Genomic DNA, 14,268 nt, shown 5'->3' with positions numbered 1-14,268 from the left:
GATTGTTGATTTTTAAACTATAGGGATTTATACTCTAGGGGAGTGAATAACGGATGTATCAAGGACCTCAAGCCAACAAGAAACAGGACCCAGAGCATAAGGAAAGGAATCACCTAGACAGTAACAGAAGAATGTTCTTTGATGTTTTCACCATGACAGGAGGGGAAAAGATCACAGGATTTCTAGAACTCTGCTGATATAAGTATGAGAGAGTCTCAATTTGATGGTTTCTATTTCTGTTTAAGAAGTAGCAGAGAAGGAGGGCCTCTTCTCAAGTGAGGGGAATGGGAAGTTGAGGTTAATTGAAATGTTTTGAATTAGCCACTGTGAAGAATTATAAAAGGGAGTTAACTTGGGTCATAGAAGTAGTCTTAAGGAGCATTGAGAATTTCATTGAAGCAGATCACACAAAAGTACTGTAACTTGTGAGGAAAGTATCTGTCACAAATGATGGATAGAAGTAAGATAAAAAAGAGTTTGGGGCATTAATTTTGAAGGGATAAAATGAAACAAATGCTCACTTAAGAAACACTGAAAGGGTGAAAGTTGCATTAAAAAATGTGCCTAACACAAACTTCACTAACTAAAATTTTACTCAAGGGTAGTCCTAAAATCAACTTGCTCAATAGAACTTATTGATAGAACTTGCTGGTTCAGGTGAAAAGTTCATTGAATTGGACAGATTTATTAAAGAAAATTGAAGGATGAAAGCATGCTGTCTCACACTGTGATCCCTGGAGCTGTGTGCAAATGGTGTATCAGGAACGCTCTAGAGAGATATGCTTGAAAGAAAGTTAAGGAGTGTATCTGTCAGGGTTTAACCAGCAAAACAGACCAAGTAGGAGGTATATAGTAAGAAATTTACTGCAAGAAATCAGCTTGAGCAATTGTGGGAGCCGGCTGGCTTGTCAAATTCAAAATCCATAGAGCAGTCCATCAGGAAGGGGAGGCTGGACCTCTCAGTATAGCTGCTGTCCACAGTCAGAATTTCTTCATTAGTAAGCCTCAGTCTGCTCTGAACCCTTTTCAGCTAACTGAATCAGACCCAACCAGATTACCTAAGATTGTCTCTTACTTATATTCAATTGATTATGCACTTTAACCATATCTAAAAAAATATTCTCACAGCAATACCTAAATTGTATTTAGTGAATAATTGGGACCATAAAATACCATCATAGGAAAGTATGATTGGGCCGGACACACCCACAATGTGGTGGCAATGGAGGATTCAGCCCTTCCTCTGGGAGTTGAGCTGACCCTTCTAAGTTGTCCTAATTAGGCATGAGTATCAGACTTTTGTATCCCCACATCAGCCAGGTGTTATGGTGCTCCATAATGGAGGGTGATTCCTATTGAGTGACCACATGTGGGTCTATTGACCCTAAACAGATGGTTTGGGTGGAGGACCACAGTATTTACTGCACAAGTATTAATTTAAACTGCTGGTGTGATTCAACAAAATATTTCATTTTAAAATAATCGAAATAACATCACACAGCTTTATTGCAAGATTGGTAGGCTTTGTCTCTAGTGTGCTATATCAGTTTTAATTCAAATCAACACAGACAAACAGTACAGCCCATGACTATTATGCTGACTAACTATAATTCTACAGGTTTCCATCAGTTTCTCTGCATGGTCCCTCATTGGGTCCTGCTGAAGCTATGGGCAGCTGTAGAAGGAGTGCCCTTTGCAAAAATTAACAGACGTGTGAATTTCAACTTTGGAAGCAGCCTATCAGTGAAACTGAAAAATAGAGATTTTTTTTCATCCACTGTCACCCTTTCACTTATTTCAAAGGCTCAAATAAACGGTCAGTACTTCCTATTCCGAAATCGTCCAGAAAGATGGTGGACTTTTTATCCTCAGGTAAGTAGTTGGCTCTTGGTTCTAGAAATCTGGGATCATTTGGCATAATCTATACTAACATGAAAAAATTTTCTCTTCCCATTCTTTGTGACTTGATTATTGTGACTAGCAATTGCTATTCCCCCTTACCTTTGATGTCTTTGATGCTTTTGCAGATAAAGCTTAGAAGAGTAGATGAGAACTGCATGTTCACATGTGGAGGAAAATCAACAAAACAATTCATTAGATCTGTGACTTTTTCATCTGAGCTGAATCTATCAAAGGACAGGTAATTCATTACTTTGATCATCCCTTTTCTTTTCCTAATAATCAGATCTGGAAATAGCCAATCATAGGAATGTCTAAAAACACACTGGTGAGATAAACAACCATTTAACTATCTTAGTAACTTATTAATTCACTGTTTTTTTCTAAGTAGGCTATTATTTTCATTCAAAATGTGACTTAACTTTAACCTTGTATCTTTTGTCTAAAAAAAATTCCACGTTTGGGAAGTTTTCTTAAAAACACAAGAAATGTCTGTATATATATCTATACAAGGATGTGTATGCACAATGCTAATAAAACCATGATGCTCAGCTCCAACTCTCTAGTCTTTCAATGGTGTCACATTAGAAATAGAGCAAAACATTATTTAAAACCTTACAATCTCCTCTACTATTCTGAAATGGCCCAAATCTCTCAACCCCAACATGACTGTCGTATTCTATCATAGTCATAGTCCTGTGGTTTAGCATGGTCCCTTCATTCATTTTCTCTTCTTTATGCCCAACCATGCATGGTCTGATCCTTATCGTTCATGGTCATATTTCCAGCCTTTCACAGTCTGCTAAGTAGGATCATACTGTCCTTACGGCTCTTTTCTTCCTTGAAAGCACTATTCTCAGACATCAGGAAAGTCAGGTTATGGTGAAGGGGGATGAATAAGTTTCCACACATGCTCACCTTTATTTTACAAGAAACACTCTATCTGTATCTGTCCGTGTATCTACGCATCTACCTAGCTACCTACCTATCTACACATAAATTGGTCAGTAATTAATGAAAATGAAGAGAATATTTATATGAGTGAACTTTATTCAGACATGTAACTCATTAAAGGAGAGTATTTTCTGGTTCCCAAAATAGTGGTAAAGAAAAAACAGCTCAAGACAATTGGTGTTTTAAGTATTTGTAGAATACTGAAGAATAGCATTAAGACATATATAAAAACTTTAAGAGGCATTATTTAAGACTGTAGGATGATAATTAGTTTTGTTTTCCTATATATTTCTCTGCTTTCTAAGATTTTTAAAATTGAGCATAGATCAATTTCAACAGGGAAAAATATAAAAATTGACCTCATATTTAAATGAAATATACCCTAGTCCAGAAAACAAAAGGAAATAAATATCTAAAATAAATTAATGCTGAGATATATTTTTAAATTATATATCTTCCTTGGCTGAAGATATATCCTAATAAACTCATCGTAAGTTAAAATAGAGTAAGAACAAATACATTTAATACACCTAACTTACCAAACATCATAGCTTAACCTCACCTCCCTAAAACATGCCCAGAACTCTTGCATGGCTTACTGTTGGACAGAATCATCTAACACGTAGATTATTTTATAAGAAAGTGTTGAATATCTCATGTAATTCACTGGATACTGTACTGAAAGTATAAAACAGAATGGTTTTAAGTGTCTTGGTTGTTTACCTTGGTGGTCATGTGGCCAACTGGGAGCTGAGGTTTAGTGCTGCTGCCCAGAATCACAGGAGAATATGGTACCACCTATCTCTAGCCCTGGAGAAGATCAGAATTCAAATTTTGAAGTAGAGTTTCTATTAAATGTGTATCACTTTTGCACCATTGCAAAATAAAAAAAAAAATTGAAAGTCAAGCTTTTGTAAGTCAGGGACAGTCTGTACTCAAAATTTCTTATATTTTTAAGCATATAATATGTAATTCCAAATAGTTTATATTTTGGGGGGGAGTTATTGTTTTATTTGGGAAAAGTGCTTCTTACAAAAGGGCAGCAGCAAAATACAGAGACTTCTGTAACAATTACTTGTTTTTTCTTAGAGTGAAAGAATGGGTGGGATCCAAGGAATGAATCAAAGCAGTACTTTTATTTTAATGTTAAGTCATTTTCTGAAAAATATTGTTACAAAGAATTTGTTATAGTTTCAGTCTTTTAAAATAGTATGTCACCGTAACTATCCTTCTTACTCTGCTAGATTGTAAACTCAATCAAGCCATGCATAATGGTATGTGACAGCCAGCAGACACCAAAAATATGTTTTTTCTAGGCAAACATCCCATTTAGTATTGACTAATTTACAGTTTCAATGTTCCTGATTCCATACCACATTTTTAGTTAACCTTTCATTTTGACAATCATGTTTTCCCTCACCACTTTTTGTCTTCCCACCATACCTGTGGAATTCATTATGCTCTCCTTAGTAACAGCTGTTGCTTCCTGAATATTCAGTCTTTACATGTGGCACACTTTTGCATTTGAATGATAACATATTGTACTGAATTGTGTTAATTTATGGCACTAAAGAGGTTTATGTAGTTTGTCCTGACACTTCCTCTGAATCTGAGGAGGATAGAACTCTTCCTGACTCTACTTCTCTGTCGAGGTGTAAATATTTAAAAACCATCTCCCCAGATTATTCCTATATTGCATATAAAACCAGCTGTAGGGTGACTTTGGTGGTATAAATGGCTTTAGCTCCTTTAAGTTTATCTCCTTAGCATTTCCCCTTGATCAGATGCTCAGAAACTAAAATAGAATGTGCTTGCTTTACAAGTACTTCTCAGGCTATCCACCCAACTCTACATTTCCAGGTCCATTGATACCATGAGCGATTACTATGTAGACATTTTAGGGTTGTCACTTATAAGAATCATGTTACTTTTTATACACCAAAGTAGCTTAAGTCTAAACACATGTTTTCATCAGGATTTAGTTCTGCTTCTGCATACTTTTATGGTTTTGGTGACTCCATTACTGATTTGAGTCAAACTCTGGTCCTTTCATTATCCTGAAGGGGGAATGGGAAGTTAAGGGTAGGGAATATTATTTATTTTTTTAAATGGAGAAAAAAAAAGATTTATCTTCCCTGGCTTACGCCTTCTTTGTCATAGAGACTCTTCCTTTAAGTTAACATTGTTTGCAGATAGAGAAAGAGCAAGTCACTGCCTGAAGTCTTGCTTTTCTCTTCATGATTTCAAAATCGTGAAGAGAGGGGGCCTGGGTGGCTCAGTCAGTTAAGCGTCTGCCTTCGGCTCAGGTCATGGTCCTAGGGTCCTGGGATTGAGTCCTGCATCGGGCTCCCTGCTCGGTGGGGAGTCTGCTTCTCCCTCTACCCCTCACCACTGCTCTAGATCTCACTCTCTCTCTCTCAAATAAATAAAATCTGAAAAAAGAAATCGTGAAGAGAAAAGCAACTCTTTGGAATAACTGCAGGAAGTAAAAAGTGCTTGAGGAGACCAAAAATATTTTTAATAAAATTTTTTAGGGTCGCCTCAGTGGCTCAGTCGTTAAGCGTCTGCCTTCAGCTCAGGTCATGATCCCAGGGTCCCGGGATGGAGCCCCACATCGGGCTCCCTGCTCTGCCGGAAGCCTGCTTCTCCCTCTCCCTCAGCCCCTGCTCGTGTTCCCTCTCTCACTGTCTCTCTCTGTCAAAATAAATAAATAAATAAATACAATAAAATTTTTTAAAAAGAACAACCACAATTGCATACACACATTGTTGGGGAAATATAATTAAAAACAAAATATCCTGCCAAGCCATAAAACCTCCCCCCACAAAGGTAGAAGACAAAGAAAACATTTGCATTATTGAATAAGCATTAAACCAGCATGTGATGCACATCATAGACAATGTGCTAAGAGAGCGCAAAGACAAAAGAAAACTCGCCCTTTTATGGAGCCAAATGGGTCCCACCCATTTACACACAGGCTCTCAAGATAAACGATAACTAGTCCTCAAGTAAGAGGGAGGACTCGACAGCACCACTCGTTCCACACAGTTCATCCTAGACTCACCTTCTCATTGAGGTGACCACTTGTGTTAGCTAATTGGCTTTATCCATAGGAAAATAATTTCCTCATATCTATATGATGGTAGGCATTTTTGCAAATTTCAGGAAAGCCCCCACCAAAGTTAGATTCCTACCCTCCCACAGAAACAGGAGGTTAGGAGTGCTGTCTTCCTTGATGGTTACATTTCAAAGGTCCTTGAGCAAGATATCCCTGAGTTTTAAAGCTGGCAAGAGGCTTACTTAGCTCTTAAAAAAATTAATACACACTTCAAAGAGACAGAGAAAGAACTTACAATTAATATATTTCTAATGTAAATGTTCTCAGAAAAGAGAGGTAGGAGAATTTCTTTCCTTATTCTCAACAGGGAGAATCAAGCCTCTTATTTTTAATTTATATTTGCCCTTACGACACACACACACACAACACCACATGCCACATCAGATACGGAAGCCAACTGAGTACAGGGAATAGCAGAATAGCGTATAAGTGTGTTAATTGTTTCTCTTTGGTCTTGCCACCCTCTTGAGCTTTTACACCTTTCCCTGCTAAAATGCGACAAGCACACTTTAACTCCACTCTCTGAGATATTTTGCACTGGTCACTTCTACTGATACCACAGCAAAGATTAAAAAGGACTTTGTATCCAGATTGGGTCTTTAGACACCAATCTCTGCTTATTGATTGTCCTATAAGTAACACATCCAAAGCGTCACACACTCAGCATGACATTTCAGCTATTTTTTTTTTTAAGTTTTTTTTTTTTAAGATTTTTTATTTTATTTATTTGAGAGAGAGAGAATGAAAGATAGAGAGCACGAGAGGGAGGAGGGTCAGAGGGAGAAGCAGACTCCCCGCTGAGCAGGGAGCCCGATGTGGGACTCGATCCCGGGACTCCAGGATCATGACCTGAGCCGAAGGCAGTCGCTTAACCAACTGAGCCACCCAGGCGCCCCGACATTTCAGCTATTTTATAAAATATATTTTATGTGTCTGGAAGAGATCTCAGGAAACCAATAAAAAAGTGATTGATAGGCAGAATCGTTTCAACAATTTGTTCTCCTGTAGCTTCTCTATTCCATGAAGTCAGAGGCACTTCCCTCTAGACCATTTCCTTTCTGGAATCTTTCTACATATCCCATTCCTATTTTGGTCCCAACTACTTATTTCATAGACATCTGACAATTTTGATCTAGCTGCTCTTTGGTCTGTGTCTGGAAAGTTTTAGATTTGTTTCTTTTCTAGACTCCTTGCTTGCATCCTACTAACACATTTGGTTATTAAGCAATTACTCTTGACTGATTCTGTTTATTCCAATATTTTCCTTTCCAACTTCTGTTAGAAATTTCCCTCCATACTTTGTGACTTGACTCCATGTTTTATTCAAAGATTTTAGATTATTTCCTCTATTATTTGTGTTTCATTACTAAATCTTTATCTCATTAAATCGTTATAGTTCTGAATTATTTGCATTACCCCAAAAATACAATACTTATCATTTGTAAAGGAAAAATACATTAAAGGTAATATATAGTTTTATGCTAGCTGCAAAGAAAAACAGGATAAAGCATATTATGTATTCTTAGTTTTATGACCAGGCTTGGCCTACCTATACCACAACTCATAAGGTAAATCCAGCTCTCTCCATCCCTCCAAAACATGAAGAAACCCTACCTAGAAGTTAGGGATGACTTCTGGAGGGAGAAGTGAAGAGAGACAACCATATGTTCAATGAATACAAAGTTTTGAGAACTAATAGGCCACAATTCGCTTATGCTATGCATTAATTTCACGAACTGTGATTCAAAATCATATTTTGTCCTATCATTCTACTTTGAATAATCAAATAATAGGTGTGACAAGTACTCCAAAGTATTACAGTATAAGACTAAAACATTTGACTCAGATATTACTTTAAAAACATAATTTAACTCTTTACAGTATGTATTTGCAAAGGTAAGGAGAAATGGTCTCGCTGTATATTTGTAAATGATTTAAATTAATGGTGTTATTGTGATTCTTCCAACAATAATATATATTATATAGTGAAAAATCAAATTCTTAATATTCTTTCTGTCTGAAACACTGTTATTGCTTTTATCCTTAATATCAAGGAAATTATTTTTAGCTTTATCAAATTTCCTCCTATCCCTTTCTGCTTGCCTCTTACAAGTGTCTGCAGAAAGATATCAGATGCTTATTTGTAGTTTAGTCAAGCTGTATACATTTATCTTCTTCAAGTAGAACTCCAGGTACTCCAAATCAACACTGATCAAAAAATAACCATTTTCAAAAGAATATAAAATTTACATTCTGAGTAACAATTGTTATAAAAAGAAACACTTGCTATTATTTTGTTGCACCCATGGAAGTTAGTTTCATTTGAGTTTATAAGGAAGAAATGTCAAATATCATTTAGAGCTTTAAATTTTATACCATTTTTTCCCACTCCACACAAATTCCCTCAAATTTTACACCAAATTAAAATAAAGAAAAAATAATCATCAAAACAGAATTTTAAGCTTTTTATAAGTCATCAGATACAGCTGCTGAGTGAAAGCATAAGGAAATGGGTAATCATAACCTTTTACTTTTCATAAATCTGATCAAATCCCATTGAATTTAACTCTCAAGGACTGTCTGGTTTTAGGTGATAATGAGCAAGCCATAGTCCTGAGCTTCAAAGTCATTATTGATTGTTAGAAGGGTTGAATTAATCTAAGTGAGTCCACTGCAGTCTGGTTCAAAGATGGTTAGATAAGGTAATAGATTTATAAACTCACTGGACTGAAAGCTATTGTAAGGTCATCTAGCCTGTTAAATGTCTCTTTATGCCATCTACAACAATTAAATGTAGGGGTCATAGATATGTATAACTGGGCATAAAATAGTGACATATAAGGGTGCCTGGCTCAGTCGTTAAGCGTCTGCCTTCAGCTCAGGTCATGATCCAGGGTCCTGGGATCGAGCCCCACAACAATCTCCTTGCTCAGAGGGGAGACTGCTTCTCCCTCTCCCTCCGCCTGCTGCTCTGCCTACCTGTGTTCTCTCTCTCTCTGTCAAATAAATAAATAAAATCTTTAAAAAAATAGTGACATATGAGCTATCATAAATTAATTCTGGACAATTTAAAAATTTCAAATTCCTTTGTCATAACTTTTTCTGAGAAGTGTTTATAGTATTACTGGGCCTTATTTACTTTTTTATAAATAATGAATGGAGAACCAGGAAGTTAATTGGATAGCACTAGTGTTAACCAGCAAAGTATTATTAGAATTAGGATTTGACTCCTCAATCTTGAATTTCACTCACATATTAATTCATTAAATATTTATTTGTCTTCATTCTTCACATTTTAGATGCAAAGTAACTTTCTCAGGAAAACTTTATCTAGGCCCTAACATACATTAGGACTGATCTTGTTATTGGATTTTTCCTAGTTGCTTATTTCTCTTTATCCAGATGTGGTTTAATACTTACTATAAAATCTGTTGCTTGATGTCCTCCTATTGGCATTTATAAAAGCAGTAGCGTTGCTGTTTTTGGTAATTTATAGTCCCAGTGTCTAGACCAATGAGTTGTCCCAAAGATTTGCTCAAAAGTATTGGTTAATTAAATGCATTTGTTATATTAACCTTTTTGCCTATGTAACGATCTTGTAGAGTACCAAGTTTATAAAAGATACTGAGTTGGAATTAAGCAGTTTTACAGGTTACTCCGAGCCTGCAATTCAGAACATATCTCTTCATTTCAGTCCATGTAGAATTGATACATGAGTGTGCTGGAAACATTTGAAAAATTGTTATTTTTTAATAAAGCTTTTATTTATTTATTTGTCAGAGAGAGAGAGAAAGCACACCAGCAGGGGCAGGAGGCAGGGGGAGAAGAAGGCTCCCTGCTGAGCAAGGAGCCTGATGTGAGGCTCTACCAATTAAACTTTTCTTTCCCTCCCCTCAAGACGAGCATGGTCATATTAAAATTATTAGCCATTAACATTTATATGTTTATTGGTAGATATCAATTCCTAGTGTCTTGAAATAGAAACGTCTTTGTTCAGGGAAGAACCACTTGAGTGGATTCTTAATGGCATAGACGTAAGATAAATAGTCACCTATTGCCTGGAAGGATGGAATTAAACAATTCTGTTTGGGTTTTTTCTTTTCTGATTTCATGAGAACTGTTTCATTTTATTTTGTTTTGCTTTTTTTCTGCATAATTACTGGTATATTAAGATGAACATTAGTAGAAAGGGAGTGGGTAAATTTCCATAGAACTGTTAGGAAAGATATGGAAAGAAGATGATTAAGGAAACAAACTTCATGTAAACATTAAATCTTGTAGAATGTCTCTGATCAGCTCCTATATTTCTGGTAATATAATGCATTTTTAAGTTCCATAATACATATACTCCATGGTTTTAATTCATTCAGTGGTTAAATTAATAGAAATCATAAAATTTATAGCAACATTATTTTACCTATGGGTAAATTCAATGCATAAAAAGAACTTAGTAATTCTGTTTAAAATTATCTCTAATAGGAGGCCAGCATAATTGTCATAGGTAGGCCAGTAACCAAACATATTTTTCAGGAACCTTCAGCTTCAAAAATATTCATTCTTTTTTCACCTTTGTGTCAATATAATTCTGAATTTCTCGCTCTTTCTCTCACTTTTCCCCTCTCATTTTTTCTCATGTGAGTTAGATCCTGTAGTATATGTCTTGTTGAAATAAAATTGTCCCTTCATCATCACTATGTAGTATTCACATAGTTTTTGTAAAACTAGAAAACTCATTGTTCTTTTTAGAAAATGTGGATAATATTGTATACCACTATTTTATTTATTTTTATATTTCCCCTTCCCTGTTAAAGAGTTGGTACATCCAGTGAATCTTTGAACTTAAGCATCTAGTAAGGGCGAAATCTACGGGAAGAGGAAATCTTTGAACTTGGCCATTGTGATAGCCCTGAAGTTTATTTTGACCCAGCATCTGCATCATATGAGACTGAAATGAATCAATAGAAAAATCATGTTGAAGATGCAGGAACATTAAGAAATTTAATACATATTACTGAAAACATAATTTTAGGAAAAATTGTATTATGAGTGATATTGTCTCTGGACTCATAAATATTTCATTCAATAATATGCAGATGGTAATCTTTTATAAAAGAGTTTTTAAACTAGAGGAGCCACAATTAGGCTATCTTCTGAAATAAATTTCTAACTCGGTGACATAATGGCCAAAGAACAAAAACCATGTAATACTATTTGAAACAATAAATCAAGATAATATTCTCAAATCAATATTGGTATTAAACATAACTTTATATTAAACAACGATTTAAAGCAACTAAGTGGTTTTGCACAAACTGAAAGAGCCCATTATTTTGGCATTAGTTTGCTTATTTTAAGAATGAATAAAACTTAATAACTATTAATTCTAAACTAACCCACATCTTATTATGGTACAGATATTTTTCTGTACTTTTTGGAAGATTAGGATACATTTAAATCAAACTGTAAACATATATTTTCTGACCTTGTTATTTATCTTCAATAACTTTAACAAGCTCATGAATGGTGTATTGAAACTTCTTCAAAAGTCATTTTTATTAAATTTTTTCCTAGAAAGTATTTTTCTGTCATGAATAACTGCTTTTTGTGGTTATCCCAAATGATTTTATAAATTTCATAATTATATATGTCTAACTCGTATCCATGAAATGACAAGAGTATAATCCCCATCCAAAGAAACAAAAGCATTTGACATACTGAAAGGTTCTGATTAAATTGATTATTTTCAAGAATAAAACTACATACTGTAGCATTAATTAGATGGTGGTTTGGTAAAATTTTTATTGACTTTTAATGATTTACGGTTTTCCATGATGTTTTCTTAGGCAACATCCCACCAAATTACAGCTTTCCTAAAGTTGTAGTTCTGTGTATAATGCTTTAGTATGAGAGTATTTTCATTTTAAAACCCAAATCAGGCTGCATGTGCCTTTCTTTTTGAAGTTAATATTTATGCATCATAGTGCTTTTAAGAAACTGATGTCCCAGTGTCCCATTACCTTTAATCAAAAGTAATTGCAGTCTTGTTGAAAAGTAAATTACGTATGAAATAATGAAACTTCAAGTTGTAGTGAAAGTGAGGAAAACAAAGGTAAAGGGGAAAAAACCTTGTTTTTTGATTAAGGCTTTTCGGAATATGGTTTGTATCTCATCAGAATGACTAAAGATCCTTTCTTGGTGATGAGCACAAAAGATGCAAGTGGAATTGTTAGATTCCTTGTTTTCTGTCATCTACTTTTATTGCAACTTTAACTAGGTATGGTGTGTTGATACGAAATACTTTTGAAGCACATCATCTTTTTTAAAAAATGGAACCTATACAAAAACCATACAAACTACTGCTAGATTGGGTGTTGAAAGGATTGATGTGTGGGATGTCTGGGTGGCTCAGTCGGTTACTCGTCTGCCTTCGGCTCAGGTCATGGTCTCAGGGTCCTGGGATCGTGTCTCTCTGCCTCTTCTCTCTCTACTTACCATTCACACTCTCTCTCTCCCACTCTCTCTGTGACAAATAAATAAATAAAAATCTATAAGAAAAGAAAAGAAATGATTGGTGCGTAATATTTTTTAAAACCTTTGTTTCCGGCGAGCATAGATTTCCTTTAATTTCCATTTCCAGTAGGATTTCATTTTGAGGTTTAACGTGTATGAAGCCAGTATAAAGTTTAACAATTCAGTAATTCTGCATGCCAAGTCATTTAAGATGCAAATGGAAACGTGAAGTTTATGGAAGAAAATTAATTTTCCTCTTCTGTAACGTCTAAATCTTTGTCCTCTTCATCATCTTCTGCTTGTTGATCCTTTCTTAGTGGCCAGGTGGGTAACTGTCCTGTTCCAGATACACATTTAGCTGACAGTGATCTTGGAAGGGGCCATTTTTAATTTGCTTCTACACTATCTAAACCAGATGAAGAATCTGGTGGATACAGAGAATTTTGGAAAACCTTTAAATCTTCATCAATCTTTTGTATGTTTTGGTAAGCAGCAGAGTAGTACTTTAATGCTTTGCCAAGAAATAACATTTTGATAATGATAAATTCTGAAAATATGGCCTTTATATCCTTTATTTTCTGCTTTTCAAAATTGTCAATATTTTCCTCCAGAAGACGAGTTGTTCAGGTAGCAACCATTGCAACTCTCTGCAATTCGGTTTCTGCCTGGGAAACAAAATGTCGAACATCAGGGTTTCGCTGACGAGTTTTTCCTGAGTTAACTGTTTAGCTTCTCTATTCCTTGCTGTCAATGTCGCTCAAGGTCATCTCCTTTCATTTTTCACAACGGCTCCATAAGCTTTAAAAGGTTCAACCACTTCTTCAAATCTTTCAATCTCTTCTTGTTGATAATCCTGCAGTTTGGCAAACTCATCACACTTTTCGGGCCCTGCTTTAAATGTGGGAACTCTGTAGAGGCGTACACGTTCATTTCGTTCACCAGTAGGTCCGTTTCATCTCGTAGGCAGAGAGGATTTGGCCCGCTCTCCACAATGCTTCACATTTGTGACAGTATCTTGCAGTTGTCTGGTTTGAGCCGACTGGTTTTCCAAGCTTCGCCTGGGCATTCTGCCTTGCGCTCCACCGGTACCCTATGCTGGAACCTCCCACCGGCGCATGCACTGGGGGGAAGAGGGGGCTCTCGAACTGCCATTTTCTGAAGGCCCCCCTTTTTTATGTTTTATTTTCTAATTGTTTCTTATTTTGTTGTAGTAAAAAAAAATACATAATACAAAATTTATCATCCTAAACACTTTTAAGTGTAGAGTATGGTGGCATAGCTATATGCACTTTGTTGTGCAACAGATCTCAAACTTTTTTATCTTGCAAAGCAAGCTCTAAACCCATGCCCCTTTCTCCCTCTCCCTCACCTCTGGAAACCACCATTCTACTTTCTGTTTCTAAGCATTTGGCTACTTTAGGTAACTCCTTTAAGTGGAGTCATGCAGTATTTGTCTTTTTGTGACTGGCTTATTTCACTTAGCATAATATCCTTCAAGTTTCATGTTGTAGCATGGAACAGGATTTCATCAGTAGCATTTAAAATGTCATAATTACTTTGGTGCATTTGTTAAAAAGTTATTTAAGCAATTCAGAATGAATTTTTTCCTTTACATTTTAAAGCAAAGAAACTTCTTTGTACATGATACCTAAAGAGAACACCTATTATATAAAGCTGATAATAATGATCATTTAAGTATAACTTTTTTATGCACAATTTTATTTAATAATATATTTTTAAAAGAGTACAATGAGTCACTAAAATTAGTTTAATAATATCATGACACA

At 35.4% G+C, this 14,268-nt stretch overlaps 1 pseudogene; it reads right to left on the bottom strand.

Annotated features, from left to right (window-relative positions):
* Window positions 1-12,726: 12,726 nt before the first annotated feature.
* Window positions 12,727-13,547, bottom strand: LOC113919203 (annotated as a pseudogene).
* Between the last annotated feature and the right edge of the window lie 721 nt (window positions 13,548-14,268).

Source organism: Zalophus californianus, chromosome 3 (assembly GCF_009762305.2).
Source record: "Zalophus californianus isolate mZalCal1 chromosome 3, mZalCal1.pri.v2, whole genome shotgun sequence".
Taxonomy (NCBI): Eukaryota; Metazoa; Chordata; class Mammalia; order Carnivora; family Otariidae; genus Zalophus; species Zalophus californianus.
Note: the sequence above shows the minus strand (reverse complement) of the source record. Positions and strands in the feature narration are given on the sequence as shown.